The sequence below is a fragment of the Belonocnema kinseyi genome, chromosome 1, assembly GCF_010883055.1.
Source record: "Belonocnema kinseyi isolate 2016_QV_RU_SX_M_011 chromosome 1, B_treatae_v1, whole genome shotgun sequence".
Lineage (NCBI taxonomy): Eukaryota > Metazoa > Arthropoda > Insecta > Hymenoptera > Cynipidae > Belonocnema > Belonocnema kinseyi.
Window position 1 is genome coordinate 3,909,730 of NC_046657.1, and position 7,399 is coordinate 3,917,128.

General features: G+C 25.7%; 1 protein-coding gene across 1 annotated transcript in view; it reads right to left on the reverse strand.

Moving 5' to 3' along the window:
- LOC117175399 (elongation of very long chain fatty acids protein 6) overlaps positions 1 to 1,900 on the reverse strand; it is a 22,814-nt gene extending 20,914 nt beyond the window's left edge. The window contains exon 1 of the mRNA XM_033365111.1: positions 1,234 to 1,900. The gene's annotated coding sequence lies outside the window, so the exon portion shown is untranslated. The remainder of the gene's footprint in view (positions 1 to 1,233) is intronic.
- Positions 1,901 to 7,399: the final 5,499 nt, after the last annotated feature.

The following is a 7,399-nucleotide window of genomic DNA, read 5'->3' on the forward strand; positions in this document are numbered from 1 at the left end:
TTTTCCGAAAAGCGCATCGTTTATTGTAAAAAAATTCATGAATGTTTTCACAAAAATTTTGTCATTAAGACGCCATTTTGAAAATACTAAAACGAAAAATCGGTTTTTGAACCATGGATTCTAAAAGTTTAGACATTTATTCCACCGGTTAGTGAGATTCCAGGTTAATTACAGACTCGAAAAGCTTAGGAAAATGGTTCACAAAAAAAATAGGCACGAAAAATCACGTTTTTTTTTGTTTAAACTGCATTTTGGGATGATAAGAAAATTTTTTGAGGAATTTCATTGGCACCGTCGGAAAGAGAAGATCTTAAGCAATAAAAATATATGTGTCGCAATTTTTTCTAGTGTCGAATAGTCTTAGTTATTGGCCGTTGAAAAGTAGTGTACCGGTAGTGGCGTTTTGGCCGTTTAAGGGTTTTAAATTAAAACAACTAGTTTTGAATTTTGATAACAATATTTATTCTAACTTTAATCTTTTCTAATAAAAATTATTAAGATATAAAGGATTTTTATTGATAAATTGTACAATTTTGAACATTTAAAAATTGTACAATTTGAATTATTGAAATTAAAAATTAGGAATTTGTTAAAATGGCATTGTTTCTGTTCTAAGCTTTTTCATTTGGTCGCACATAAATATAAATTATACAGTTTTGTACAATTAAAGTCGAAGAATTTTGATCAATTTAATTTTTAAACCTTTTCTACTTTACAATTATATATCTATGGAAAATTTCAATTTAAAATTAGACGATTTTGAACAATTTAAATTTTAAACGACAAAACGTTGAACGTTCCAGTCTTAAATTGAAATTTTCAATTACAGTTATTTTCCGTCGTTAGGCACAAAAGTCTGGCCATTTAAACATGAATTCTATTAAATTAATTTATTAATACAATTAATAATTAGATTTGCACAAGTTAATATTATTTCCCTGTCTTATATGCAACAATGTTGTTATTTTTTTCGATTTTCTCAACAATTTTAAAGATTATTCAATTCTGAGGTTATGTCTATCGAACCTTCAAAAATCTTATTTCATTCACAATTACACACTTGAGACAGATTAAAAATAAACCAAGAAATAATGAAATCCTTTTAAAAAACTCCAAATACTGAAAAAACTTGATTTTAAACAAAAATTAGACCACTCGAAAAATAGAACACATCCAAATTATTGGAGTTGGAACAAAAATTAAAACTCAAATTCCAGAGCCTATTTGACCTACCTTAACCTCGAAATCCGCACCAAGTGAAGAAAATTGCAAGAAATCTCAGGAGCACCTTTTCGAATCAAGCACAGTCGTAAAATCCCGTAAATATCTTCGAAAACCCAACCCGGTGATGGGAATTGAGGTTAGTTTTCACACTTTTCACTCCTCGACGAATCACATGAACCGGTGAATAAACTCGGACCGAATTCTCCAAATTTTCACCACGTTCTTCAAACTTTCAACCGGACTAGTTCTCTCTACTGTCTCGCGAAATGATAAACAAATACATATAAATTCGCCCACGAGGCAGAAGCGGCACGACACTAATTAACAGAACATTTGGATGGAATCAATCGCGAAATACGGAGGGGTGCGGCACTTGGATTTTTCCAAGTGTCTTTAGGAATAGTTTTCAGGGAGTAAACTTGAGAATTCGTGGGTAATTTAAGGAGGAAGGAAAATCAGTTGAGCATGAGTATTTGTGAGTTAGTTCCCTTTTCCCATGTCCTTGTCATCACTCATAACCTATGCAAGTTGCAGGTCTGTCTTGAGAGAATCTACTGACTGCCAAGAATTTGAACAACGATTCACGACAATCAGTGAGAGCGAGAGTCGAGTGAGACACTGACACTGGTCACTGTCTCCTATAATTGTTTTATTCCGGAATTCGTTGATCCTCGGGACTCGGCTCGGGCTCTCGGGCAGGAGACGTCGCGAGTTGCGTGTTCGTCCGTTTTGGTCAGTCGAGGGGGGAGGGGAGGGTTTCAGGGAACAGCTGACTTGTCTCGCTTGTCCTGCTTGTGACCAAGTTTCAAGCCGGGGTCGGTCGGGTTAATGTTTTTACCTCCGCTCCTACTTTTTTTACTTTCTCTCTTTTCTATATTTAAATTCCATAATTTCGATTTGTTAGCTCGTGAATTCGTGGACTTAAGTGTCTCAATCATTGCATAAATGCACTTACATACTTGTGAATTGTGGATTATGGTAAATTATTCAATACTGAATCGGTTTTGTGAGGAAATTATTGTAGCCCTTTTAGTGAAAGTAAGGTTCCGAATTATAGCTAGTTTATGTATGTAAATAACTATTTTAATAAAAGATTCCTTTTTTTCTTCCGATTTAACACCTGACTTTCCTTTTAATTTTAGATTGTTTTTACTATTCTTAGAATATAGTTTTTTAATTTTTTTTAGTGTATTCTTATTATGCTAGTAGTTTTGCGCACTCCACGGCGCGCGCCTATTTATTTTTTTATGAAAAAGAATAAACCAACAGCCTATCTTTTCTATGTTATACATATTTAATTAATGTTACACAATATTATCATAAAATAATAGAAGGCACCAAGGGATGAGTTCTGTACCTGTAATTAATCTTTTATAATAGGATTTTAACAAATTTTATATTTTTTGGTAGAAAATTAAATTGGGCGATTTTATTCCAAATGAGCTTTTTTTATTGAAAATTAATTTGCACCTAATATTGATGAATGGCATTTATTACAATTTTTGTAACTCACGTTGATGATAATCATATTCTTTAAATAATGAACTTTGCATTTTGAAACCACAATTCTTATAAATCAATTTAGCAAAATTTTTGCACGCGCATTATAATAATCAATTTTCTTATAGGTAGAAAAACACACGTAATAAGCTTGTAACCACTTGGTAAACTCTTCTCTGAAAATCATGGTCAAGTCTCCCCTTTAAATCCTTTCTTTAAAATTGAACTAATAATTATTATATTTCAAATTACATTGAAATTAGTGTAATTATTTATTAAAAATAAATTTTAAAAATAAAAATAAAATAACTAAAAATAAATTAATAGTTTTAATGAAAAACAATTCTTTTTTTGGTTAAAAATTTAAATAGTTTGTTGAAATTCTTTTTTTTTTTAATATTCACGACTACGTTTTCATTGGGAATTCTTTTTCTTTTTATGCAATTCTTTTTTTTTAATGCAACTCTTTTTTTTAAAGATTAATCTTTTTTTATTGAAAATTTCTCCATTCAGTTTAAAATTTATATTTGTAGGTTGGGAATTTAAGTATTTGGTTAAAAGTTAAACTATTCGGTTTTAAATGCAAATCTTTCATTAAAAAGCCAAAATTTTAACAAAACCGTTTACACTGAAAATGAAAAAGTTTAATTTTCAGTTTAAAAAAATTCACGATTTTTCAACCAAATATTTAAATTTTTATCCAAACATCTAACATTTTAAGAAAATGGTTAAACTTTTAAATAAGTAGATACATTTTCAACCAAAAACTAAAAAATATGATTATTTTAAAACAACAGCTGGATTGAACCAAAAACTGCATTTCAAGAAAATTTCTAGGTTTTTAACCAGAGATACATTTTTAACTCAAATATTTTCAACAAAAAAATTTAAAAAACTGTTCCCTTATAGTTTAAAAATCAAATAATTGGTTGAAAATTTGTCTTTTTTGTAAAACACTAATCTTGGTTAAAAATTAATCTTAATCTAAAAACAACATAATTCTTTTCCTGATCGATTCAGCGACTCGAAGTGCAGAACCTACCTAATGTTAAATGGATTCGATCTCCTTCGAAATAATTTTCATAACACTGTTTTTTGTTTTTGTCGAAAATTAATTTTTTTAACAGAAAATTCAACTATGACATTTTTTGTAGAAAATTACAATTTTAAATTAAAGTGTGATCTTTTTTCGTTAAAAATCTAACTAATTGTTTAAAAATGTATGGATTTTGTTACAAATTCGTCTTTTTTAGTAGAGAGTTAATCTTCTCGTTTGAAAATTCATCTTGCTGATTGAGGATTCAACAGTTTTTCGGACAATTCTTATTTTTTCAAAATTAATTTATTGAAGTGAAAATTTAACTTTTCATTTTTGGTTAAAAATGTATTGCTATTTTTAATTACAATCTGTTTTGGTAGAGAACTCAGATATTTTCTTTTAATTACACTTCTTTAAATTGGAAATAACTTTTTTAACTAAAAACTGAACCATCTCATTTTTTCGTTGAATATTAATACATATTTTTTAAAATTAATTTCTATAATGGTAAAATTTACTTATATTACTTTTGGTTGAAAAATGATATTTTTTAGATAAAAATCATATAATTGTTTGAAACTTTCTAGATTTTGTAGAAAACTCGTAATTTTTGGTAGAAAAGTAATACTCTTGGTTGAAATTAATATTTTTCATTAAGAATTCAGTTATTTAAAAAAAATTCCTTTTCAGATTGTCAAAAACCAACTTCTTTAAAAGAAATTCCGATTCTACTATTTTGGTTGAAAATTGATATTTTAAATTAAAAATTGACCTTTTTTACTGAATAATTCAATTTTTAAAATTTTTCTGTTTTGGTAGAAAATTAATCCTTTTGGTTTAAAGTCGATCTTTTTTCGTTAATGATTTGAACTATTTGGAAACAAATTCATCTGTTTTCATATACTATTTGGAAATTCAGAATTTTGTTGAAAATTCTTCATTCCTGGTAGAAAAATAAACTTCCTAATTGAAATTTCATCTTTTTTTCGAGGATTCTATTATTTTATTAAAAATTCCTTTCTCTGCGAAAAATTAATTTATTTAAGAGAAATTTCATTTATACCATTTTTGATATAAAAATGATATTAAAAAAAATGGATCCTTTTTTGTTAAAAATTTAATTTTTTAAACCGTCTTTTTCAAGTAGCAAATTAATCTTCGCGGTTGAAAATTCATCTTTTCCATTAATGGTTTAATTTTTTTTTTAGAAAATTCCTTTCGTAGTTAGTTAAAAATTAATTTATGTAAGATAAAATTAGATTATACCATTTATGCTAGAGAATTGATATTTGAAAGTAAAAATTGATCTTTTTTAGTTGAAAATTCTACCTTTTGTTTGAAAAAGTACATATTTCGATAAAAATTCAGGTTTTCGGTAGGAAATTAGTCTTCTTGGTTGACAATTTATCTTTGTGATTAAGAACAAAACTATTAAGTTGCGCATTCCTTTTTTTTGTTGTTAAAAATTAAATTCTTTGAATGAAACTTGAACAATCCCACTTTCGGTGAAACATTGAAATTTCCAATTAAAAATTGATATTTTTGTGTTGAAAATTCAATTATTTGTTTCAAACATCGTCTTTTTTATATAAAATTAATGTTCTTGGTTGAAAATGTATCCGTTTGTTTGAAGGTTCAACTGTGTATTATCAAATTCATCTATTTTGATAAATTTCAACTAATTTGTTAAAAATTTAATTGTTTGTTGTTAAATATCAATTTTTTTAAATTAAAAATTTATCTTTTTTAGTTCAAAACTCCATTATTTGTTTGAAATATGATCTTTTTGATTGAGGATTCAGCTATTTTATTAAAAATTTAAATATACAAATTTAGGATGAAAAATTATTTATATAATTGAAAATTAATTTATACTAGTTGAAAATTCGTCTTTTTGGTAGAAAATTAATTTTATTTGCTAAAATCTTATCTTGTTTATTGAGGATTCAACTATTTTCTTGATTTTTTTTGTTTCTTAAAAATTAATGTATTCGAGGGAAATTTTAATTATATGATTGTTGATTGAAAACTAATAGTTTTTTCGTAGAGAATTAATGTTATGGGTAAAAAATTAATCTGTTTTTTATTATTCTTAACATATAGATGTCCGAATTCAATTTTTTCGGCCTTAAATCGGAAAAAAACCTCTTGAATAATTTACTATAAAAAAATGTTGAACGCTGAAAGATTCTATATAGAATGTGTAGAACCTGCCTGATTTTAAGTAAATTCTATTTTATTTTTAATACTTTTTATAATATTGTTCTTGCATTGAAAATTATATTATTTCTTAAAAAAGATTTTTTTAAATAGAAAATTAATCTTTATTGTTAAAACTTTTACGATTTGGTGTCATGTTCATCTATTTTAATTAAAAATTTAAATAACCTGTAGAAAATTTCATTTTTTATTGAATATTAACTTTTATAAACTAAAAACTGAATTATTCTATTTTTGTTTAAAATTTGATATTTTTTATTGAAACTTCATGTTTTTAGTTAAAAATTATTTTATGGGTGAAGAATTAATCTGTTTTTCATTATTCTTAACATAGGTGTCCAAATTCCATTTTTTGTCTTATATCAGGAAAAACGACTTGCATAATTTACTATAGAAAGTGTTAATCGCTAAGAGATTCTGCTATATAATGTGTAGAACCTGTCTGATTTTAAGTGAATTCTATCTTATTTTAAATACTTTTTATATTATTGTACTTGGCTTAAAAATTAATTTAGTTGAAAATTATATTATTTGTTAAAAAATATTTTTTAAAATAGAAAATTAATCTTGTGATTGAAAATTCATCTTTTTTGTTAAAACTTTTAATATTTTGTGCCAATTCGCCTGTTTTGGTTAAAATTTTAAATAACCTGTAGAAAATTTCATTTTTTTTTAATATTAACTTTTCTATACTAAAAACTCAATTATTCTATTTTTGTTTAAAATTTAATCGTTTTTATTGAAACTTGATCTTTTTTAGTTAAAAATGGAATTATTTGTTTGAAAATTCCCGTATTTTGTTGAAATCTAAAGTTAGTGTAACATTGGTGTATTTTTAGTTATAAGTTAATGTTTTCGTTATTAGCTTATTTAGATTTTGAGGTTAATATTATATTTTGCTATTCAAGAGCGAACTGCTCGCAGTTAAAAAATTTATCAAAATTTATCAAAATATTATATATATATATATATATTGAGAATCTTCAAGATACTGTGAAATTGTTGCATGAAAATATGTAATTTTTGGATTTTCCATTATTTTGTATGCTGTCAAAATTTGAATTTTTGATGTTTCAAGACAATTAAAAAAGTTGTTATGATAATCTTGTAGGGCATTTAGAAAGAAAACTTTTTCTTTTCTTGCCTTTTTCCATATCGTTCATTATTTGACTTAAAAGGTTCATTTTTGTGTTTTTTTTCCATTATTTTGTATGCTGTCGAAATTTGAATTTTTGATTTTTCAAGATATTTTAATAAAAGTTGTTATGATAATCTTGTTGGGCATTTAGAAAGCAAACTTTTTCTTTTCTTGCCTTTTTCCATATCGTCCGTTATTTGACTTACAAGGTTCATTTTTGTGTGTTTTTTAGAATTTTGTAAATGGTTTAACTCTGGTAATTTTGGTTTTATGAAAAA